The sequence below is a fragment of the Saimiri boliviensis genome, chromosome 14 (assembly GCF_048565385.1).
Source record: "Saimiri boliviensis isolate mSaiBol1 chromosome 14, mSaiBol1.pri, whole genome shotgun sequence".
Lineage (NCBI taxonomy): Eukaryota > Metazoa > Chordata > Mammalia > Primates > Cebidae > Saimiri > Saimiri boliviensis.
The window spans coordinates 84358119-84383342 of NC_133462.1; the positions used below are offsets into that span (position 1 = coordinate 84358119).

Consider the following 25224-nt stretch of genomic DNA (forward strand, 5'->3'; position numbering starts at 1 on the left):
CCATCTGTGAGGCTTGTCTTTTATGTACAGTATGTGGAACCTCTATTTTTTTTAGAGTAGTCTTGCTTTGTTGTGATCTGGGCTCTCTGCAACCTCTGCTTCCCAGATTCAAGGGATTCTCCTGCCTCAGCCTCCTGAGTATCTGGGATTACAGGCACCTGCCACTGCACGTGGCTAATTTTTGTATTTTTAATATAGACAGGGTTTTGCCATGTTGGCCAGGGTGGTCTCAAACCCCTGACCTCAAGTGATCTGCCCGCCTTGGCCTCCCAAAGTGCTGTGATTACAGGTGTGAGCCACCACGCCCGGCTATGAAACCTCTTAACAATGGGAAAACATACCTTGCTCTAAATGTAACCTTGTATTCTCCTGGAGTGCAAAAATTGGGTTGCAGAGTATCAGAGCATACATACGGCACAGTTAAGTCACGATTCGGGGCACTGAAGGGAGTGGATATTGAAGCATCAGGAGACTTGAGTGAGACTCCAGTCCTCTGAGAAAAAGCAGGTGTCTTGAGGCTGAAGCTGGGTGGGGACGAGGAGAGGACAGTGGGCAGGAAGCAGTGGGGCAGTTTGGGAACTGGGGATGAGCTGGAAGGGGAAGTCTGAAATGGGGAGGAAGCTGCTTTTCTGTTGTCAATCCTTTGTCCTACTGGGGCTTACTTACTCACCCTCCCTGGTAACCCAGAGGGTATTATTACCCCCCCAGCTGAGGCTTGGAAAGGTGAGAACACTTGCCCTCACTGCCCTGTCCGAGCCTCCATGCAACTCACACGATGCCGCTCAGTACACAGCCTCAGTTGCCCTTGGGTACACATCTGAGGATAATGTGATCGTGAGCAGGCTGAGTTTGATTTACTTCCCCCTAAATCACTGCTTTTAAATTCTGCCAGGTTAAGTCTCTTTGCACCCCTAATGATCTCTCAGGTGTATCCTATGGCTTTCTAGTCATACTTGGTTGTTACTATATTTTTTCGAGACTGAGTTTTGCTCTGTTGCTCAGGCTGGAGTGCAATGGCACGATCTCAGCTCACTGCAACCTCTGCTTCCCGGATTCAAGCAATTCTCCTGCCTCAGCCTCCAGAGTAGCTGGGACTACAAGTGCCCACCACCACGCCTGGCTAATTTTTGTATTTTTAGTAGCCATGGATTTTCACCATGTTGGTCAGGCTGGTTTTGAACTCCTGACCTTAGGTGATCCACCTGCCTTGGCCTCCCAAAGTGCTGGGATTACAGGCATGAACCACAGTGCCCAGCCCATACTCCTTTATTAAATCTTTACGTTTGACTTAAAGCCTTTCCTACCCTGTCAAGGGCTGGCCAGGCTTCAAGCCCCAGGGCTTGGAGCAGAGGTTGTATCCCATGCTCTCAGCCTCCCCCTCCGTCTTCCTGAGCTACCCAGGGGAGGGGCACACTGCCTCATGGCTGCCAGCCTGCCTCTTGTCTTGCTCTGATGCTGCCTCTGTGGGTGACTCTGCCACATGGCCATGTTGACATGATGGACTTCAGCTTCTTCTAGCCCCGTCTTTGGTCTCCTTCCAACCCAGTTCCTTCTTCAGGGGGGCAGCCACATGCCTTTAGGCCCCTTTTCAAAAAGCCCTTTTAGGGCTTTTTCTTAGACAGCTATGGCACCACTGAGCCCCCTCCACTCCCACTTGGCCACACGGGTGACAGGCTGGGTGCCCGACTAGTGTCTTCAGGGCCCCGCACCTGGCTGCTTTTCACTCCTTGCCTTCCCAGGGGCCCTTCCACCTGCCGACATCCCAGGTGGAAGCAACATCCCCCTCCGGTGCCTGCTGCCTCCACATCACCAGGGCACAGGTCAGGCTCCACTAGGACTCCGTCTGCGAACGGTTCCAGCTCAGCAAGCGCCTGCCCTGCCCATTTCGTCCCAGTCCCTGTGAGCAGTGCCCATGCATCTTTCTTTCCCCTCTCTGACCTGGGGTGAGGTGCCCTGCTGGTGCCAGGCTGGTAACTCTTTTTCTCCGTTTTCACTCTCTACCTTCCAGTTCAGCCTGGGAGCATGGGGAGATGGCTGGCATGAGAGTGGAGGGCACCTGCGATCCGGCAGCCCAGTCCTTCCTTTGCACATGAGCCGACCAAAGTCATGGCAATTGTCCCAGGCAGTCCGGCCAGGCATGCAGAGGCGGGACAAGTCCCGTGTTTCAAGACTGGTTCTTCGAACTCTCTGCAGGCCCTTTGTATGCAGTGTCTGTCTGTCTGGCGCCGAATGTTTGGAACGTGGAGTACCTGTGGTTTCCAGCTGTGGCTCCTCGTGCCAGCTTTGGGGAACAGCTGAACTCCCGTTCCTGGCTGCATGAGGAGGTGGTAGGATCAAGGCTTTGCACCAAGGCCTTTGACTCAGAGCCTGTTCTCAGCGCAGTGTCAAATCGCCTTTTTGATGGGGGCTTTAGAGAGGGGCAGGACTCTGAAACCTAAGGCAGGCAGAGACCTCCGCGCATGCTCCTGGGCAGACAGGTCTGCGCCCTGCAGGGGCAGAGGTTGGTGTGGTGGTGGGCTCAGTGACACCTCAGCAGCCACGTATCTCAGCCCTCCTCCCTGGGAATTCCCAGCCTGGAACTCAGACTCTCTGGGTTCCTGAGTTTGGCAGAATGGAACAGGCTGCTTCAGCTTTGTCTTGGGCCCTGTGACAAACTCCTACCATTGTCGTCACGTGGTTTGCAGGAGGAAATGGAGAAGTGAGTTCTCTCCGTGGGGAGAGGTGCTGTGACAAATGGACACATCTGATGAGGGAACAGAGACCTGAGACCTCACCACACCTCGGAGGGCAGATGGGAAGCTGACATTTACCAGGGTCTGGTCTGTTCTGTTCTGAAACTCTGCTAGGGGCTTCCACGCCCTCCACGCAGCCACAGCACGGATGGTTTGTCAGTCATGTGCTCCTGTGGGATAGCGCCAGGTCTTCATGGCGAGGGCCTGTGGCTCGTGGTAGGGCTCATGGTCAGTATTGGGAGCTCACTGTGGGCGCTAGGCCAGTAAGCCTTGTGACTCAGGGGGCAGCCCTGGGAGTGAAGGAGCAGGGTCTCTGAGTGCAGATCCGGGATCCGGTGTGGGCTTTGCCTCCAGTGTGGGTCCCATGGCCGGTTACCACTTCTCCAAGGCTGCTGTTTCACCAGGGAGGCGGAAACTGTAATACTCATCCCACAGGTTGGCGTGGGTTAAAGGAGATGCTGCTTGTCCTGAATCCCTTTGGTCCTCCCCTCCTTTGGCTGAGATTCTCACTGTGTGTTGCCTACAGCTCTGAACCCAGGCTCTTGTTGAGACACCCAGCCACTGTCCTGAAGGTCAGGTCCCTGGGCTGACCCTTTTCCAGCACACTGTGCCATCAAAATTACTTTTCCACCAAACAGCAACTTTTCTGCTTGTAAAACGGTGGTGACTCTTAGCACGCCCATAGGGGGCATGTGGCAAGCCCACAGTGCCCCACCACAGAGCCTGGCATGAGAGCAGAAGGCACCGGGGGTCCAGTAGCCCAGCCCCTCCTTTGCAGATGAGCCAGCCAAAGTCGAGGAAATTGTCCCAGGCAGCCCAGCCAGGCGTGCAGAGGCAGGGCCAGTCCCGTGTTTCAGGCTGACCGATCCTGGGCTTGCTGCGCACGCTACACTCTGACTTGAAATGGGTCATAGTCCTCATTCTTGCTGGTAGGGAACTAAGAGGCACCTGAAACTCTCATCCAGGAAGCAGTCCTCCACACTCACCGGGAAGAGGCACGTGGGTGATTTTAAGAGTCAGGGGCTCTGTCAGTCAGTTTAGTCAAGACGTGTTTGTCAAATACCTGTGGTGTGCCAGGCTCTGATCTAGAAGTTGTGAAGAGGGAAGCTTCTAGGCCTGTTGGTGATTGTGAAGAAGTAAGAGGCTTAGGAAACAGACGGGGCCGGCCAAGGGCAAGGACTGTGCTTAGCCTGGCTTCTGGGCGCCATGCGTGGCCTCAGTTCCTGACACTGGCTCCCTGTGGAGACAGTTCAGTGGGCTGGTGGCCAGTCAGAGCTGTGTGTGCACCTAGGTGTGCCCCTGGGTGTGCCCCTGTGTGTGTGCCGGTGCATCTATGTGTGTGGAGGTCTGTGTATGGGTGCCTGTGTGTGCGTGTCTGTATGTATGTGCCTCAGTGTGCCTGTGTGTCTGTGTGAGTCATGTGTGCCCATGTGTGTTTGTGTTTCTGTGTATGTGCCTGTGTGTGTCTGTGCCCTTGTGTGTGTGGAAAGGTTTCCTTATTCTCATTTGGTCTGATGTCCACACCCAGTACCTCCCCAGAGGCGACTTTCTTTCTTTCGTGTTTTTTTTTTTTTTTTTTTGAGATGGAATTTTGCTCTTGTTACCCAGGCTGGAGTGGAATGGCATGATCTTGGCTCACTGCAACCTCTGCCTCCTGGGTTCAAGCGATTCTCCTGTCTCAGCCTCCTGAGTAGCTGGGATTGCAGGGGCCCACCACTATGCCCAGCTAATTGTTGTATTTTTAGTAGAGACGGAGTTTCCCCACATCGACCAGGTGAAACTGCTGACCTCAAGTGATCTGCCTGCTTCAACCTCCTGAAGTGCTGGGATTCCAGGCGTGAGCCAGCAGTCCCAGCCTCCAGAGGCCACTTTCTAAATGTACAGCCCAGTTTCCATTCTGAGCCCTCTTCGAGCCTTGACACGCTCTTCTCCCTGCAGCTGAGGCTGTGGCCACATCAGTGCCTTGGTGTTGCCCGGCCAACCGAGGGGAACCAAATCCTGTTAATGCCCTCAGCACTTGGGGAACACTCAGGCCCCTCACAGCACATCCAGCATCCAACCCCAGTGACCACGCAGGAAGCCTGGATTTCCCCACAGCAGAGGCGGGGCGGAGGCTGCCGCCACGGTCACCAGGTCACCATCAGGAGTGCCCTCCTGTTGGCTCTGAACACTGTGGCACCTGCAGCCTTTGCTGCAGCTTCTTGCTCACAGACAGGGAGGAACTGGCAGCGGCCAGCAGGGAAGCAGGGCCAGAGCGCTGTCTTGAAGCTGGTGCAGTTTTCCAGGTGGGTTCCCGGGCCCCTCTGTGGCTGTCCCACTGCAGCTGTCTCCCACCTGAGGGCTGCTGCTGTGCCCACCCTCTGAGCCCTAGGCTAGCTGCTCAGCATTGAGTGGCTGGGAGTGGAGGTCGGGTTCATGACAGTGAGGAAAGGTTCATGCCAAGAGAGGAACGTTTGCAAGGTCCAAGGCCCCTCAACAAAATCTCACTGCAAGCGTCTTAGGGTTTTGCAAGCGACAAAGTCATGTGATCCCAAGAGCCGCTTCGGTCAGGCTGTTCCTGTTGGTCTTGTGCTTCCAGTGAGAGGAGGAAAGCCACTTCCTGGTCGGAGGTTGTGTCTGGGTCCTGACGTTTTGGCCAGCCAGTTCTCTTGGTGCAGAAATAGCCTCAGCAGGCGGTTTAGGCAGTACCTGGGACCACAGGCATTCCCCGAGAACTGCAGAGACCCGTGAAGATTTCACTTTTATATTTCCTGTGGCTGAAGTTTCGAGTCCATTAACCTGTAAGGATAGATGAAGTCCAGGTGCTTCTACTCTGCAAGCGGGTTGATTACCTCAAGCTTATGCCGGTCAGGATTTTAGGCTGGTGGGCCACAGAGTGTTGCATATTCCCTTTTTTAAAGCAATAACAACAGCAAATGCAATGTGTTAAAATGGTAAAAAGCATTCTTAGCTCACAGGCTTTACTGAAACAGCCTGTGGGATGAACTTGCTCACAGGCTGTAGTTTGCTGACCCTTGGGTTAGGACAGACTCACTGTTTGTCACCAAGATCCCCCTCCACCGCCACCCTTTTTAAAATTTTTTTATTTTTTGAGATGGAGTCTCACTCTGTCCCCCAGGCTAGAGTGCAATGGTACGATCTCAGCTCACTACAACCTCTGCCTCCCAGGTTCAAGCGATTTTCCTGCCTCAGCCTTCCAAGCTGCTGGGATTATAGGCGTCTGCCACCATGCCTGGCTAATTTTTTGTGTTTTTAGTAGAGACGGGGTTTCACCATGTTGGTCAGGCTGGTTTCGAACTCCTGATGTCAGGTGATCCACCCGCCTCAGCCTCCCGAAGTGCTGGGATTACAGGCGTGAGTGGGCCACTGCACCCAGCCCCCACCACCTTTGTTCCATTATTTTTGCTAAGGCAAGTCAGAAACAAGTTTTGGCTTCTCATGGTTTAGGGAGTTTCATGCATTCAGTGAAGAAATGGTAGTGATCCCCTCCACACAGGTGTCTGGGATCAGAGATAGTAAGTTGAGATTTCTTCCCTGAAGGGTCCCAGTCTATTGGGAAGGACGATGTAAGTAGAAAGGAGAGGGCTGGGAGCCCCCTGCACCTGTGGCACTCAGGAGGGACCCTCACCCCTGGCTGTCTGGGCTGGGGAGGAAGTCTTGACATCATGAGATACCAGCTGACTCTCCCTCCTCGATTTTTAAATGGCACACATACTTGCAAGGCTGGGCTACACAGTCTACAAAACATAGGGTGAAAAAACCCCACACACGGTGGAGTTGGCTCCGTGGGCTGCTCCCGCCTCACAGGCTGCTCTCCCTGGCACCTAGGACTCAGCTGCCACAGTTCCTCATAGCTGTCCCATCAGGCCATGCGACGGTCCATTTGTAGTGCGCGACTAGTGGCAGAGAAGGAGGGAAGTGGGCAGGGTGTGAGCCATGCCCCATGAGAACCACACTCATTTTCTGGGAAGACAGCACACATCTGTCCATGAGAGACGGCCTTGTCCTCCCAGCTTTCACAAAGTACATACAGTTCAGCTGGAACATGTAGACTCATTTCATTTATTCAACAGGTGGTTTTTTGTTTTTTTTTTTAATTAAAAAAGTTGTATTGGCTGGGTGTGGTGACTCACACCTGTAATCTCAAAACTTTGGGAGGCTGAGGCAGGAGGATCACTTGAGCCCAGGACTTCCAGACTGTCCTGAGCAATATAATGAGATCTCGGCTCTACAGGAAATTAAAAAATTAGCCAAGCATAGTGTCATGCACCTGTAATCCCAGCTACTCAAGAGGGTGAGATGGGAGGATTGCTGGAACTTGGGAAGGTCGAGGCTGCAGTAAGCAGAGATTGTACCATTGCATTCCAGCCTGGGCGATAGAGCAAGATTCCATGTCAAAAACAAAACAGAAGCAAAATTTACACAATATGAAATTAACCATTGGATGCATGAGGCTGAGTGATATTCAGTACGCACCCAGTGTCGTGCAGCCGTCACCTCTAGTTCCAGAACATTTTTATCACCCCTAAAGGAAACTTTATGCCCATTAAGTAGTCATGCTCCAGTCCCTGCTGCCTCAGCCCCTGACAGCCACCCATCTGCTTTCTATCTCTGTGGATTTACTTATCCTGAATATTTCATATCACAAGTATCATGCAGTGTGTATCTTCGTATGTCTGCTCCCTTCACCCAGCATAGTGTTTTGAGGTTCGTCACCTTGTAACACAGAACTTCATTCCTTTATAAGGTTAGATAACATGGCGCTGCATGGATAGAGAACATGTTTTATTTATCCATTCATCCGTTGGATGTTTAGTTCATTTCATCACGTGTTTTTGAGTGCCTATTGTGTGCCAGACACTGTGCACTGTTTAAGGTCAAACTTAGATTCTCCCTGCGTGGAACTTAGCCTTGAGCAGGGAAAGCAGACTTTATGTCAACGATTTCTCCATTGTGCGATTGACTGGCTGATAGGACTTAGTGACCATCCTTACAGTAGAGATATGAAGTGTGAGATGTTTTCAATGGAAAGCTGAAGACTTAATTGATTCCCTCATCTCTGTGAGTGTCCCTCTAGGAGACATTTTTGTTTGTTTGTTTCGTTTTGTGTTTTGAGACAGAGTCTCACTCTGTTGCCAGGCTGGAGGGCAGTGATGTGATCCCCACTCACTGCAACCCTCCGCCTCCCCAGTTCAAGAGATTCTCCTGCCTCAGCCTCCCGAGTAGCTGGGACTACAGGCGCGTGCCACCACACCCCGCTAATTTTTGTATTTTTAGTAGAGATGGGGTTTCACCATATTGTCCAGGATGGTCTCAATCTCCTGACCTCATGATCCACCTGCCTCAGCCTCCCAAAGTGCTGGGATTACAGGCATGAGCCACCGCGCCCAGCCTAGGTTACATGTTTTAAAAAGAACCAGTGGTTTTTGCTGCTATTTAAATGAAAGTCGAATCTAATTTAAAAAATCTCACTGTAATGAAATCAAAACGTTTCCTAAACACAGATATTCAGAGTGAAGCGATGCCAGCATGGCCGTGGAGGGATATTCTTGGTGAAAGCCACCACCTGTGATTTGGGCTGTTGGGTTTCTACCCACCATTACCCCGGTCTTGCTCCTAGAGACCCTTCCTTGGGTGCCACTGGGAGGCGAAGGTTTAGATTTGGGTTGACCTAGCACGTGTATTCTCACCAGAACCAGATTCTGGGGCAACCAAGTTGGACCCCTGGCTGGTCTTGGGTTCTGTGTGGGAAGCCCCCGAACTCAGTGTCCTCTGCCCTGCTCCAGGTTAGGCTGGAATTTCTTTTGTTTCTTCCCTTCCCCTTCTTCCCCTTCCCGTTTCCCTTCCCCTCTACCCCTTTCCCTTCTTCCCCTTCCCCTTCCCTTCATTTTCAGTCAAGAGGCTTGCTCTGTTGCCCAGGCTGGAGTGCAGTGGCACAATCTTGGCTCACTGCAACCTCCGCCTCCTGGGCTCAAGTGATCCTGCCTCAGCCTCCCGAGTAGCTGGGCCTGTAGCCTCGCACCACCACACCCAGCTAGTTTTTGTTGTTGTTGTTGTTGTATTTTTAGTAGAGATGGGGTTTCACCATATTGGTCAGGCTGGTCTTGAACACCTGACCTAGTGACCTGCCCACCTCACCTCCCAAAGTGCTGGGATCACAGGCATGAGCCACCCCACCCGGCCACTCGGCTGTAATTTCTGGTCTGCACTTGGGTTTGTTCTCAGCAAATCCTGGGGTCCAGACCAACATGAGGATGGAAGGATGGAAGTGGGTAACCCCACTGCTGCCCCCGGGGCTGTGCACAGCACGCATCATCCCAGGACACATGGCCTGTCACGGCTTTGACAGCATTTATTGTGTCTTCCCCGAGTCCTCTCTGCTTGGGGTCAGCTCCGCCCAGTTTTTTTCCTGATTCCTGGAGGAATGTGGGTGTGTCCCCTGCCGTCCTGGTTGCTGTTCCCGAAGGCCCCGGTGAGCTGGGGCTGCGTCAGGAGCAGACCATTTCCTCACCCCTAGTGAGGAGCCTCCCCCGTCACCTGCGTTGCTTCCCCTGGAGGAGGCCAGATGGTCATTCTCTTGGTGCAGGACCCGGAGCGTCATCTAATCCCAAACACGTTCAGCAAGGATAGTGGTTCCCAGGACAGCCTAGAACCGCAGAATTCTCCTCACTTCTGAAGCAGAAAGGTATTTTGTGAGGAGGGGAAAAAACAAACTGGGGTATTTTCCCTGTGAATTTATCTTGTAATTTTTGCATAACTTGCCAAGAAGCGTCAGGGTACAATGGGACAGCACCGCACACTGCCGCACGCAGCCCGGGACCCTCCTTCGCAGGGCCATAGGGCTCAGCGGGGCGGTGCTTGCCATGGGGAGAAACACGTCCTCCATGCTTCTAATGTGTCCCCTTCCTTAAGTACATTTGGAACAATTATGGGCAGACCCTGGCCGGTAAACTGTGAACGGCAATTTGTGGCTGAACAGTTAAGAAACGTTAACAATGAGCCGGGCGCGGTGGCTCACGCCTGTAATCCCAGCACTTCGGGAGGCCAAGGCGGGCGGATCACGAGGTGAGGAGATTGAGACCATCCTGGCCAACATGGTGAAACCTCATCTCTACTAAAATATAAGAACATTTGCTGGGCATGGTGGCCCGCACCTGTAGTCCCAGCTACTCAGGAGACTAAGGCAGGAGAATCGCTTGAACCTGGGAGGCGGAGGTTGCAGTGAGCTGAGATCACACCATGGCACTCCAGTCTGGTGACAGAGCAAGACTTCGTCTTAAAAAGACAAACATAACAATGACGATAGTCCCTGTGTGGCCGCAGCCCTTGTCATTCCCAAGGCCAAAGAGAGAGAATTCTGCCAGGGAGGCAGGTCAGAGTTATTTGCCTCCACCTCTGTGCGGGTCAGAGGGGAATTGATGCCAAGACGGGCTCCACCCAGGCAGTGGGCAGGCAGGCAGGGCAGTGGCTTCTGTGGCTGAAGTGGGCTGGGGCTGCAGCTGTTCCTGCCGGGCTTCCAAGGTGGAGGACACAGGCTGCCTCGGGGAAGGAACTTCACGTCATGGAGTTTTCAGAGTAGAGGGCAGCTTAATGAATATTTGTCCTAACGCTTTCATCTTGCGGATAGGCACTGAGGCCCAGAAAGGTCAACGGAGCTAACCAGGAAATGGCAAAGTCGGTTCCTGGGGGTTGACTGGCCTTGCCCCTGAATCCTGGTGCTCAGGGGATAAGAGACAATTCAGAAAAGCAGGGAGACTGAAGGGTGGCATTTGGCGTGGCTTTGGTTGACTTTGAGAGCCTTTGGATGAGAGGTGTGCTCCCTAAACACTCCAGCCTTCCCTCGGTCTGCCTGCTGGGCTGACTTATCAATGGGGGTTACCCCAAGTTCTGCCTTCTGGGGCAGCCAGCCTGTGTTGGCACCGCTGGATGGAGTCAAGCTCAGTTTTGAGGACAGAGGGGCTCTCGTGAGCTGATGGACGGGTGGAGGAGGGGAGAGCTGGGCTAGCAGGAACAGGAAGAAGAGGAGCCATTGGGAAGGCAGGCAGCAAGTGGGGATGCCCTTTATCTATAAAGGTGGAGCCCATTATCCCATTATCATTTATGAAATGAGGAATGCCTTGTGAGGACTGATAGTAGGGATGTTCTGGGTGGGAAGCTGAGCTCCTGCCTCATGGGGCACACAGGCACACAGGCACACAGACGTGCACGTGTGCACGCGCACACACCCCTGAGGTTGGCCTCTGATCACATGGGAAGAAACTGCTTGAAGTATGGGGGCCCCACGTTCCGAGGGCCAGCACAAGGCCAGAAGCAGGCAGGACCAGCTTCTTCGGTCACATGCTTGCCAAGGTCAAAGGTGGGAGGTGATGCAGTGAACACCTGCCTCTGGGATCCAGTGACCCCTCTTACACCTGGCCAGCTTGGGACATGGACCGGACACACCTTGGCTTCAGGCCACCAGCCCCCAGAACTCTACGGCATGGACAGCATGCTTGTTAGCCTTTTACGGCCAGTTACCTTCACCGCCACGGACACAGGACTAACTGTGAGTGTGGCTGTGGTAGTGGCTATCCAGGTCCTCAGTCCCAGCCCACAGCTGACATTTGGAAGAAAAGGACATCCTAATGCAGCCATAGAGGCCCTGCCCTTGTCTGCACTGTCTTGGAGACTCAGCTTCAAATCCAGATCCAACCTGCGTCCCCACCTCCCGCAGAGCCGCCTTGCGTATCTTCGGGAAACCCTGCAAAGGAGAACTCCTGCGTCTGGTTTCAGGGACTCTGACAGTCCTGTCACCCTGCTCTGCTGAGTGAGGATGCTCAGCATGTGGAAACAGATGGAAGCAGCTGACTGATGTCTGCTGCTTGGGGAGGGCCTTGGGGTTTGCGTAATTTCCCCAATATATCAGGAAGTGGGCAGTGCAGAGGGACCAGGAGAGCAAATATCGAATGCGTCAGGGTTCTTAACCTTTTTGAATATGAAAGTTCCTTTTATGGTGAAGAAAACATCTGTGGTCACAGTTTAGTAGTTGTGCATTTAGAATTATGGTTTGGGAACATATGTTAGAACTAATAATATCCACAGCGGGGGTTGCAGCCACTCACATGGCACTTATTAGGTGGCAGGCATTTGTCTTAAGTGCTCTTCATGTCTATTAACTCACCAAATGCTTGCAGAAACCTGGTGGATGCTGTTATTAGTCTCATTTTACAGATGAGGTACTTGAGGCACAGAGAGGTCAGGTGATTTTTCCAAGGCCACACAGCTGACAATTGGTGGAGCCAGGATTCAAGCCCAGGTAAGCCAGCTCCAGATTCCACAGTCTTAACTATCCTTCTGTGTCCCTCTGTCAGAGAGGGCTACATAGCTGTGGTCTGTTATATAGGAGTAGTGTCGTCTCGCAGTATACGTGGGTGACTGGTTCCAGGACTCCCAAATACGCCCAGATCCCCGCATACTCACATCCCTGCAGAACCTGCATATTCAAAGAGTTGGTCCTCCTTATGCTCAGGTTTTACATCCTGAGAACATTGTAGTTTTGATTCCCATTCAATTGAAAAAAAAAAATCCATTTATAGGTGGACCCATGCAGTTCAAAGCCAGAGCTCAAGGGTCAACTGTGCTGAGCCTTAGTGAAGACGTGTGAACGAGAACTGTGTGTATCAACATAGATTCATTCCAAACACGCAACCGTGAGGAAATAAACAAGCTGCAGAAGGCTTTGAAAGCATTAACGCGTTCAGATAAAGTGCAAAACTGTGCAGGATAGGACTCTGTATCGTTCACGAATACCGGCATACCCAGTGAAAGCAGAAGCCTGGTGGGCATAAAAACACCAAATTCAGCATAGTGATTACTTTCCTGGGAGCGAATGGCACCAGGAGGGGTTGGCTGGGAGCTTCAGCTGTGTTATTTTTATTTATTAAACCACAGCTGGGGCCAGATGTGGTGGCTCATGCCTGTAATCCCAGCACTTTGAGAGGGTCAAGGTGGGCGGATCACCTGAGGTCAGGCGTTTAAGACTAGCCTGACCAACATGGTGAAACCCTATTTCTACTAAAAATCCAAAAATTATCTGGGTATGATGGCAGGTGCCTGTAATCCCAGGTACTCGGGAAGCTAGGAGAGTATTGCTTGAACAATTGCTTGAACTTGGGAGGCGGAGGTTGCAGCAAGCTGAGATGGTGCCACTGCACTCCAGCCGGGACCACAAGAGTGAAAGTTAGTCTCGAAAACAAAAAACAAAACGTAGCTGGAGTAAATGGGGCAGAGCGTTAAGGATGGAGTATTTGCTGTTGTTTCTTTGCTGTAGTTTCCATATATACGGAAACTATTTTATAATAAAAAGTTTCAACCTGCCATGCAGTTGTAACATTTTCAGATGAATTTGCATACATAGGTTTTAAACTGTGCGTGTGACATAGACTAGTTTCTTTAGTCTAGAGTCTGTGCTTGGTGCACTCAGGGTTTCAGACCCCCTCAGCTATTGCGAGGGTCTCCTCAGGGGTCTCAGCCCATAGGCAGCTAGGATCAGGAGGCACACCTTTTTTTTTTTTTTGAGGTGGAGTTTTGCTCTTGTTGCCCAGGCTGGAGTGCAGTGGTGTGATCTCGGCTCACTGTAACCTCTGCCTCCTGGGTTCAAGCGATTCTCCTGGCTCAGCCTCCTGAGCAGCTGGGATCACAGGCATGCACCACCAGGCCCGGCTAATTTTGTATTTTTAGTAGAGACAGGGTTTCTCCATGTTGGTCAGGCTGGTCTTGAACTCCCGACTTCAAGTGATTTGCCTGCCTCAGCTTCCCAAAGTGCTGAGATTCTACCTATTCAGAATAGAGGGATTATGAAGTGTCCAGAGGTGGAGATACTAGGACGTCGGTCATGGTTTAGGGGACAGGATATAAAGTAAGATGGCTGTACAGAGATTCTGAATCACGTGCAGGTTAGAAGCGTAGCGCTTCATTGTCTCATTGCAGAGGCACCGCCTCCAGGGACATTGGAGGTTACTTTGTTGAGTTTTGCTGACTGCACAGGAGACATTGTCATACCCACAAAGAATAGCAGGGGACATTTTTGCCAGAAGCAGAACCACTTACTAATGACATTAGTAAAAATGATTGTAACCCAGACACTCAGGAGGCTGAGGTGGGAGGATCACTTGACTCCAGGTGTTCAAGACCAGCCTGGGCAACATAGGGAGGTATCTCTAAAAAGTAAAATAAATTAGCCAGGCATATGGCCTGCACTTGTACATAGTCTCAGCTACTCAGGAGGTTAGGGCAGGAGGATCCCTTGAACCTGGGAGGATGGAGGCTGCAGTGAGCTATGATAGCACCACTGCACTCCAGCCTGGGCAACAGAGCAAGACCCTGTCTCTTAAAAAAAAAGACTGGGCTTGATGACTCACGCCTATAATCCCAGCACTTTGGGAGACTGAGGTGGGTGGATCATGAGGTCAGGGGTTCAAGACCAGCCTGGCCAAGATATTGAAACCCCGTCTCTACTAAAAATACAAAAATTAGCCAGGTATAGTGGCAGGTGCCTGTAGTCCCAGCTACACAGGAGGCTGAGGCAGGAGGATCGCTTGAACCTGGGAGATGGAGGTTGCGGTGAGCCGAGATCGCGCCACTGCACTCCAGCCTGGGTGGCAGAGTGAGACTCTGTCTCAGAAAAAAAGATTGTAAGACAGCAAATGTCAGCTTGAGTTAGTAGTTGAAAAAATAGGCAAGCAGGAGTTCAAAGGGTGGGAACAAATCAGTGACGCGTGAACAGACCGATTTATGAGGGCAGGGGGCAGAGTCCAGCAGCTGCTCAAAGGCCTTTCTGCTTCTGTCGACACAAGTACGTCACATGCAGAACCCTGGACCCTCCGGTGTCGTCTGAAAGGATGGGGTGAAGGCCTGGGTTACCGTGGGGGCACGAGGTGCCCACAGGTGGGGGATGAGGAGGCTTTGGCCCATTGTGGGAGCGGGCAGTGCGGGAGACCCCTGAGGGCTCTCAAGCATTCCCTGGTGCCTCACAGCGGCCAGCTGGGGGCATCTTCCAGCTGCGGCTCTGCCTTCAACAGTCAAAAGCCAGTATCACCCACAGCACCATCCCCAGATCCATCCTAGGTTCTGCTGAGGTTCTAGGTGGGACTTTCAAAAGCAGAAGAAATGACGTTGAAACTGAAAGGAGTTTGCCATTAGGGAGAAATGCTTTATTTCACCAGGCGACAGACTTCAGGGTTTCTGATGAAAGTTGCTGCAATTTCTTCCCTCTCCTCTAGGCCTGATTCTGCACCCCTCCCGTGTCCTCCATCCTTTTTGCCAGAGTGGGGGAAGCCCTGAAAAACCCTGGTGTTTTCAGAGGCTGTGGGGAGCCCAAGGAAGGGGAGGGAAGGGACGTGGGACTGTCATTTACCAACTGTTCAGTTCCTGATCGGGTTCCCCAAGAAGCAGCTGGGACTCTCCAGCCCGACCTCACCTCCCCTGGGGTTCCTGTCTCAAGGCAGATAGCACCTCCATGGCTGTCCCTGCCACACTCCCTCAGACCCCTCCCCGCTCCCCTGGTTTCTCAGCCCCCCCTCCTTCACTGCCTCCTGCCTGCCCCTGTTTGCCCTTCTCCGGACCCAGGCTCCTTGTGTCTGCCCACAAACATGCTCAGGTCTACTGATCTTAAAAACAAGGTCTGGGCCAGGCGCAGTGGTTCTTGCCTGTAATCCCAGTAATTTGGGAGGCCAAGGCAGGCAGATCACCTGAGGTCGGGAGTTCGAGACTAGCCTGACCAACATGGCGAAACCCTGTCTGCACTAAAAACACAAAATTGGCCAGACGTGATGGCACATGCCTGTAGTCCCAGCTACTCAGGAGGCTGAGGCAGGAGAATCACTTGAACCCAGGAGGCAGAAGTTCTGGTGAGCTGAGATTATACCATTGCACTCCAGCCTGGGCAATAGAGCAAAACTTCATTTCAAAAAGAAAAAAAAAAGGTCTGGGCTCCCCTGAATAACCTCTCTCTTGCATTTCACCAACATGTGCTTTTGGAGAGTAGTTTATGCTCTTGAATTGACTCACCGCTGCCACTTCCTCTTGTTGCCATCCAGGGCCTGTCTGTTCCCCTCCAGCCTCCCTGTCGGCCAGGCCCACCCTCAGCCAGGCTCTGTGGCAGCTCGAAGTGAACTGTCCAGCCTCTCAGCCACATTGGACACCCTGACTGTCCCCTGCCCTGGGCCTCTCTCCCCTGTAGTCTTTGAGGCCTTCACTACTGAGGGGACTGCTCCTTGACCTCCTCCCTACTCTTAGTTTTTTCTTTTTTTTTGAAGTGGAGTCTCACTCTGTCGCCAGTCTGGAATGCAGTGGCGTGATATGGGCTCACTGCAGCCTCTGCCTTCCAGGTTCAAGCGATTCTCCTGCCTCAGCTTCCCAAGTAGCTGGGACTACAGGTGTGCACCACCATGCCCAGCTGATTTTTGTGTTTTTAGTAGAGATGGGGTTTCACCATGTTGACCAGCATGATCTCGATCTCTGGACCTCATGCCTTGGCCTCCCAAAGTGCTTGGATTACAGGTGTGAGGCACCACACCTGGCCAGTCTGTCTTTCTTTCTTTCTTTCTTTCTTTCTTTTTTTTTTTTTTTTTTGAGACAGAGTTTCGCTCTTGTTACCCAGGCTGGAGTGCAATGGCGCGATCTCGGCTCACCACAACCTCCGCCTCCTGGGTTCAGGCAATTCTCCTGCCTCAGCCTCCTGAGTAGCTGGGATTACAGGCACGCGCCACCATGCCCAGCTAGTTTTTGTATTTTTAGTAGAGACGGGGTTTCACCATGTTGACCAGGATGGTCTCGATCTCTTGACCTTGTGATCCACCCGCCTCAGCCTCCCAAAGTGCTGGGATTACAGGCGTGAGCCACCGCGCCCGGCCCTCTTTCTTTCTTTCTTTCTTTGTTTCTTTTTCTTTTTTTCTTTTCTTTCTTCCTTTCTTTCTCTCTCTTTCTCTTTTTCTATTTTTTTTAGTAAGAGCTTTATTGAGATGTAATTCACATTCTCTGTGCTGCCCCCGTCTGGAGTTGACCGTATTCAGAGTTGCACAGTTCGCCACAGTTGACTTTAGACCACCCCAGAAGGAACCACGTGCCTCTTAGTGGTCACCCTCCATTTCCCCCAATGCTCCCTAGGCCCAGGCATTGTGAATCTGCATTGGGCCTCTGATTTGCCCTCGTTTTCACCTTCTCTGTCAATCCACGGTGCAGCGTTTGCTCTGGCCCTCACTCCAGAAACCCCTCTCATAGCACAGGTCTGGATTCCAACTGTGCTGATGCTCCCCTGAAGCCCTCTGCACCCTTACCCCAGATGGCAGCCTCTTCCTGGCTGGTCCACGCCCCAGCCTGGCCTTCTGCTACCTTCCCCAGCTCCAGGCTCCTGCGGCACCTTTTCTCCTAACCCCTCACTGCTCCTCAGTCCTCATGCTGGTGTACGCTGCCTCATGCTTCCCACACCTCCATGCACTATTCATACCTCCTCACACCTCACGTAGCTCCACACGCTTTTCACACCTCCCACCTCCCACTCCTCCTCATGTCTTCCCACACCTTTACGCACATTTCATACCTCCTGTTACGGTGGGGCTGTGTCCCCATCCAAATCTCAACCTGAATTGTATCTCCCAGAATTCCCACATGTTGAGATCCGCCTAGATCTCAGAAGATGTACGGAAACACCGGGATGCCCAGGCAGAAGTTTGCTGTTGGGGTGGGGCCCTCATGGAGAACGTCAGCTAGGGCAGTGCAGAAGGGAAATGTGGGGTCAGAGCCCCCACACGGAGTCCCTACTGGGGCACTGCCTAGTGGAGCTGTGAGAAGAGGGCCACTGTCCTCCAGAGCCCAGAACGGTAGATCCACCAACAGCTTGCACTGTGCGCCTGGAAAAGCCACAGACACTCAATGCCAGCCTGTGAAAGTAGCCAGGAGGGAGGCTGTACCCTGTAAAGCCACAGGGGTGGAACTGCCCAAGACCGTGGGAGCCTGCCTCTTGCATCATCATGACCTGGATATAAGACATGGAGTCAAAGGAGATAATTTTAGAGCTTTAACATTTGACTGCCTGGCTGGATTTCAGACAGACTTGCATGAGCCCTGTAACCCCTTTGTTTTGACTGATTTCTCCCGTTTGGAATGGATGTATTCACTCAATTCCTGTACCCCCATTGTATCTAGGAAGTAAGTAGTTTTCTTCTGATTTTACAGGCTCTTAGGCAGAAGGGACTTGCCTTCTCTCAGGTGAGACTTCGGACTGTGTACTTTTGGGTTAATGCAGAAATGAATTAAGACTTTGGGGTACTGTTGGGAAGGCATGATTGGTTTTGAAATGTGAGGACATGAGATTTGGAGGGGCCGGGGTTGGAATGTGATATGGTTTGGCTGTGTCCCCAACCAAATCTCAGTTTTAATTGTATCTCCTGGAGTTCCCATGTGTTGTGGGAGGGACCCAGGGGAAGTAATAGAATCATGGGACCAGCGTTTCCTGTGCTGTTCTCGATAGTGAAGAAGTCTCATGAGATCTGATGGGTTCATCAGGGGTTTCCGCTTTTGCTTCTTCCTCATTTTTTTCCCCTCTTGCTGCTGCCATGTAAGAAGTGCCTTTTGCTTCCCGCCGTGATTCTGAAGCGTCCTCAGCCATGTGGAACTGTAAATCCAGTTAAACCTCTTTTTCTTCCAAGTCTCAGATACGTCTTTATCAGCAGCGTGGAAACGGACTAATACATCTCCTCACACCTCCCACGCCTCTTCACACCTCAACAGCTCCTCCCACCTCTCACGCCTCCCACTCACACCTCCTCACACCTCCCATACCTCCCACACCTCCACACACTTTTTACAACTCCCACGCCTCTTCACACCTCCCACAGCTCCTCACCTCCCATACCTCCCCACACCTTCGGTAATTCCCAACACCTCCTCACACCTCCCACACCTCTCCATGCATTCCCACACCTCTCACACCTCCCACTCACACCTCCCACGCGTCCCCACGCCCCCCCACGCCTCCCCCGCCTCCCCCCGCCTCCCACGCCTCCCCCCGCCTCCCACGCCTCCCCACAGCTCCCCCACCTCCCCCACCACTCACGCCTCCCACGCCTCCCCACTTCTCCCCACGCCTCCCCACGCCCCCCAGGCCCCCCATGCCTCCCCACGCCTCTCCCCGCCTCTCCCCGCCTCTCCCCGCCTCTCCCCGCCTCTCCCCGCCTCCCCACGCCTCCCACGCCTCCCACGCCTCCCACGCCTCCCACGCCTCCCACGCCTCCCCACGCCTCCCCACGCCTCCCACGCCTCCCACACCACTGGTGCCTATTACTGACATGTCTGCCTGTGTTTCTGCAGACAGCCCCAGCTTCTTCTGTCCACAATTCTTGGTCCAACCCAGTGTCTGGTGCAGACTCAGTGCTCAGCATCCGTCGACCTGAACACCGCCAGTCGGAAAGCCAGCATGATGTGAATTTGCATCTGGCCTCGTCTGTCCCTTAGCCTCTCACAGGGGTCATCTCTCCCTCTTTTTCATTTTTGTACATCTGAGGTCAGTGAGCAGGGGGTGCCCGCACTGTTAAAGCACCGTAGAGTATGACAGGGGAGTTCCTGTCTGCCTCCCCACAGGAGCCACCTCCCCTCCTAGCTGGGTTCCCGCCGAGGTCGGTGGGAGCCCGTGCAGACGGGCAGAGATGGGCAACTGGATATGAGAGCCCGGCCAGCCAGAGAGCTGGGGTGAGCCGGGAGGTTTAGCTCCAGTTCTGGACACCCATCAATATTTAGCAAAGTCTCTCGGAACACAGAAAGAGTGGGTGGGAGAGTTTAGATTGATTTTTTTTTTTGAAAACTTGGTTCAGACATTTATGCCCTTTAATTAATGAGGGCAAAAGTTGTACTGAAATTATATATCTGTGTGTGCTGATGTTATATAGATAATATAAGCGCATATATATATTATTTCAGTTTCACATGCCAGGAATTCAAACACAGCTTTAAGGAACTTAAGTTTAATTATTAACTTGAAGGATTAAGAAAGAGTTTCTAAGCACAGCTTGAATAGTGTCCAGATGAATTCTATATACATATATATATGTATATAGATAGATAGAAATATATTTTGAGATGGAGTCTCGCTCTTGTTGCCGAGGCTGGAGTGCAATGGCGCGATCTCAGCTCACTGCAACCTCCGCCTCCTGGGGTCAGGCAATTCTGCCTCAGCCTCCTGAGTAGCTAGGATTACAGGCACCTACCACCACACCCAGCTAATTTTATATTTTTACTGGGGGCAGGGTGGGGTGGATTCGGCCAAGCTAGTCTTGAGCTCTTGACCTCAGCCTCTCAAAGTTCTGGGATTACAGGCATGAGCCACCAGACTCAGGGTGAATTCAAGATACATTGTCACAAATTATAAAAAGTAGAGCTTTTCAAAACCATCGTCAAGGCTTTTATTTTGATGTTGTTAGCACCTGACTTTGAGCTTGGGAGGATCAAAATGACTGATTTAATGTCAGATTGTACCTTGATGTGCTGAAGACTTTTTCCCTCCAGGCAGGGATGTGGACCTAATGATGAAAGGAATGAGGGTTTGGGAGTTACCCACAGCTTGGCTGGCAGAAGTCATCCCTCCCCTTCAAGGATAGAGTGGTGAACTCCAGGGTCTTCTTGTGGTCAGTGCATTGCTTGATCTGTGTTCATGTTCTCGGGGCAAAGGCTGGGAGCATCTGAAAGTTGCTGTTGCTTCTCCTTTGTTGTTGTTATTGTTATTATTACTCTTATTTATTTATTTATTTTGAGGCAAAGTCTCGCTCTTGTCCTCCAGGCTGTAGTACAACGGTGCAATCTCGGCTCACTGCAACCTCTGCCTCCCAGGTTCAAAGTGATTTTCCTGCTTCAGCCTCCTGAGTAGCTGGGATTACAGGAACCCACCACCATGCCCAGCTAATTTTTGTGTTTTTATTTGAGACAGGGTTTTACCATGTTGGCCAGGATGGTCTTGAACTCCTGACTTCAGGTGATCCACCGCCTCAGCCTTCCAAAGAGCTGGGATTACAGGCATGAGCCACTGTGCCTGCACTACTATTACTCTTATTAAAGCTGCAGTGAACCTTCTGTTCATACTTGGTTCCACAGGGCAGTGCTTCCCAAACTCTGGGAATGCTCATTAAGAATGAAATTGGGGCCGGGCGCGGTGGCTCACGCCTGTAATCCCAGCACTTTGGGAGGCCGAGGCGGGTGGATCACGAGGTCAAGAGATCGAGACCTTCCTGGTCAACATGGTGAAACCCTATCTCTACTAAAAATACAAAAAATCAGCTGGGCATGGTGGCGCGTGCCTGTAATCCCAGCTACTCAGGAGGCTGAGGCAGGAGAATTGCCTGAACCCGGGAGGCGGAGGTTGCGGTGAGCCGAGATCGCACCATTGCACTCCAGCCTGGGTAACAAGAGCGAAACTCCATCTCAAAAAAAAAAAAATTGGGCAGCCGACGTGGGTGGATCATGAGGTAAAGAGATCGAGATCATCTTGGCCAAAATGGTGAAACCCCATCTCTACTAAAAAAGCAAAAAATTAGCCGGACATGGTGGCACATGCCTGTAATCCCAGCTACTTGGGAGGCTGAGACAGGAGAATTGCCTGAACCCAGGAGGCGGAGGTTGCGGTGAGCTGAGAAAGCACCATTGCACTCCAGCCTGGGCAACAAGAGTGAAACTCTGTCTCAAAAAAAAAAAAAAAAAAAAAAAAAAAAAGCCGGGCGCGGTGGCTCAAGCCTGTAATCCCAGCACTTTGGGAGGTCGAGGCGGGTGGATCACGAGGTCGAGAGATCGAGACCATCCTGGTCAACATGGTGAAACCCCGTCTCTACTAAAAATATAAAAAATTAGCTGGGCGTGGTGGCGCGTGCCTGTAATCCCAGCTACTCAGGAGGCTGAGGCAGGAGAATTGCCTGAACCCAGGAGGCGGAGGTTGTGGTGAGCCGAGATCGCGCCATTGCAGTCCAGCCTGGGTAACACGAGCAAAACTCCGTCTCAAAAAAAAAAAAAAAAAAAAAAAAAAAAACACAAAAAAAGAAGAATGAAATTGGGCAAATACATTTGGAAACTGCTATATGCCATATGTTTCTTCTGAAGATTGACAATATATTTGCCTTTGAAAGGCTCTGAGAATTCCTGCAGGGGGAAAAAACATTTTCCTAGCAGCTTCTAAATTTGTTTGATCACATGACATTTATTTTCAAATATTTCTTACTAATTTCTAGTTCTGCTGGAACACCTTGAGAAGGCCTGCTTCCGAATAAATTCTTGCAAGTGGAATTTTTTGGGGCAAAGCGTATGAACGTTTATATATTGGGGCCAGGAGTGCTACCATACAGCCGTGTTGCATGTTGGGTAAGAGTAATCCAGGCACGTTAACTGGGTTACCCACCAGTCAGCAAACCCCACTATGTGGGCAGAATATCAAAACAGATTTTGCTTATTTCCTTGAACGGGTCAAACATTTTTTAAAAAAATTCTGTAGTTTCTTCTCTTCACTTTGGTATTTGTGAAGAAGTCTCAGTTATTAAAAGCGAGATTCTTTAGGACTGTTTCATGAAGAGGCATCGTTCCCCATTTCATAAAAGCAGTAGCATATTTTGTAATGGAACTTTGGAGTCATATATTAATCTATTTCTCGTTTCTAAGAGAGGTGGTTTGGTAGCTTTTTAAAAATGGGTATCAGAGAAATACCAAAGGTGATGTGTCTTGCCTAAAATCCCGTGGTGGGTGGTCAGACAAAGCTGAACCAGGACTCCTTTAAAGGAAGGTCACTGTGCTGAGCCGTCTGTTGTTCTGTTACCAGAGGAAAATATTTTGATGTATTTATAGTACAAAACCCTGCCTCCTTCCTACTTCCAAAAAGGATTTATGACAAAGGGAAAACTCACAGTAGAACCAAAAAATTCCTGTAGAAGTTTGGAAGACTCACCTGTGATGCTCTGGGAGGGTTATAAAGGGGAAGAGGTGCTTACTTAAAAATCTTTAGGAATGGCTGGGCACAGTGGCTCACACCTGTAATCCCAGCACTTCGGGAGGCCAAGGTGGGAGGATCACTTAAGGTCAGGTGTGAACCACCGTGCCTGGCCGTCATAAGATCATTATCATTTGGGTTTTTTTTTAAAGAGATGAGCCCTCACACTGTGTTGGCGAGGGTGGTCCCGAACTCCTGGGCTCAAGCAATCCTCCCACTTCAGCCTCCTCCCTGAGAAGCAGCAGAGAGCAGATTTGACCAGGGGATTCATGAGGGAGAGGAGGACCAGGTGTGGATGCAATTGAGTACAGAGGGCTTCACGGGCTTCACGGGCTTCACGGGCTTCACGGGCTTCACGGGCTTCACGGGCTTCACGGGCTTCACGGGCTTCACGGGCTTCAGGGGGCTGCAGGAGCAAAGGCCCAAGGCCAAGGATAGGTATAGGAACTCCATGAAGAGTGGTTTGCTTCAAAACAGGGAATGAGAGTCTTCTTCCCCTACCCCCCAAGCTTTGTTGAGGTTTAATTGACAAAGACGGAATATATCCAAAGTCTGCACCATGATGTTTTGATATACATAAGGAATGATTCCCACAATCAAGCTAGTTAATGTATCCATCACCTCACAGTGTTGCTAACTCTTGTTTTGTGGTGAGAACACTTAAGATCTCTCTTAGCGGATTTCGAGTATACCATATATTGTTACTGACTGTAGTCATGCTGTAGGAGAGCTCCCCAGGACTTACTCAGCATGGCTGGAGGACGCTACGCTAAGTGCAATAAGCCAGGCACAGAAAGACAAATAGATCCCACTTGCATGTGGAATCTAAACAAGTTAGAACTCATAGAAACGGAGAGTAGAGTGGTGGTTGCCAGGGGCTGGGTGGGGCAGCCGGAGAATGGAGAGATGATGGTCAGAGTCCAAACTTGCAGGAATGGGGGTCTTCAGATGTTCGACAGATTATTTCTGAAAAGCTGTCCTCTCTCCTTCACTCTTCCACACCCTTTCTTTCCTTCTCCCAATACCGTACTGTAACCCTGCTAAACAGCAGGGATCCATGCGCTCATGTGTAACTGCTCCACAGGCTACACCCAACCCCCAGAGACCTCCCACTGAGATCCCCATGAGCCTGGGCCCCTGCTTGACTCTGCAGCATGTGCTGTAGCTGTAGCAGCAGCCCTGTCTGGGCAGTGGAAGCTTGAGTGGACCCCTGCTTTCTGCCACCTCTTCACCTTCTCAGAAGGCTCCGCCGGGCTCTCAGCCACCCAGTGCGTGTGGGCATGTCAGCAATCATGAAGACTTAGAAAAGAGCTTGAGAAATGCCAGTGTGCAATATTTCTCTTTTGGAAAACAGTCCAGTTTGAGACTTCTATAGTCCAAAGGTGTTTTGTTATTATTATTATTATTATTTTTTTTTTTTTTTGAGATGGAGTTTCACTCTTGTTACTCAGGCTGGAGTGCAATGGCGCAATCTCAGCTCACTGCAACCTCCGCCTCCTGGGTTCAGGCAATTCTCCTGCCTCAGCCTCCTGAGTAGCTGGGATTACAGGCACGAGCCACCATGCCCAGCTAATTTTTTGTATTTTTAGTAGAGACGGGGTTTCACCATATTGACCAGGATGGTCTTGATCTCTCGACCTCGTGATCCACCCACCTCGGCCTCCCAAAGTGCTGGGATTACAGGCTTGAGCCACCGTGCCCGGCGTGTTTTGTTATTTTAAATGTACTGCAAAGTTTGAGGCCCAGGTAGGCAGACACTTACTATTTTAATATAGAGAATGGACTGTTCGTCTTAAATAAGAATCTTAAGGTCGGGTGTGTGGCTCATGCCTATAATCCCAGCATTTTGGAAGGCTGAAGTGGGCGGATCAACTGAGGTCAGGAGTTTGAGACCAGCCTGGCCAACATGGTGAAACTTCATCTCTACTAAAAATACAAAAATTAGCTGGGTGTGATGGCATCTGTAATCCCAGCTACTCGGGGGGCTGAGACAGGAGAATTGAACTGGGGAGGCAGAAGTTGCAGTGAGCCGAGATGGCACCATTGCACTCCAGCTTGGGTGACAAGAATGAGACTCCATCTCAAAAAAAGAATCTTAAAATAAGAAAAGCACTTGGCCATGGTATACTAGTAATACATTTGCTTTTGTTTTCTTTTTTAACCATGTTCAAATTCCTTTACTATTAAAATTGTAGGCCGGGTGCCGTGGCTCATGTCTGTAATCCTAGGACTTTGGGAGGCTGATGTGGGTGGATCACCTGAGATCGGTAGTTTGAGACCAGCCTGACCAACATGGAGAAACCCTGTCTGTACTTAAAAAAAATTAGCCAGGCATGGTGGTGCATGCCTATAGTCCCAGCTACTTGGGAGGCTGAGGCAGGAGAATCGCTTGAACCTGGGAGGTGGAGGTTGCAGTGAGCTGAGATTGAGCTATCGCACTTCAGCCTAGACAAGAGCAAAACTTTGTCTCAAAAAAAAAATTGTATGTGCAGCATAAGA

The 25224-nt window shown here is 51.2% G+C and overlaps 1 protein-coding gene across 2 annotated transcripts in view; it reads left to right on the forward strand.

Moving 5' to 3' along the window:
• The window catches only part of GPR137B (G protein-coupled receptor 137B), a 66017-nt gene that overhangs the window by 3616 nt on the left and 37177 nt on the right, over positions 1 to 25224 (forward strand). The window lies entirely within an intron of this gene.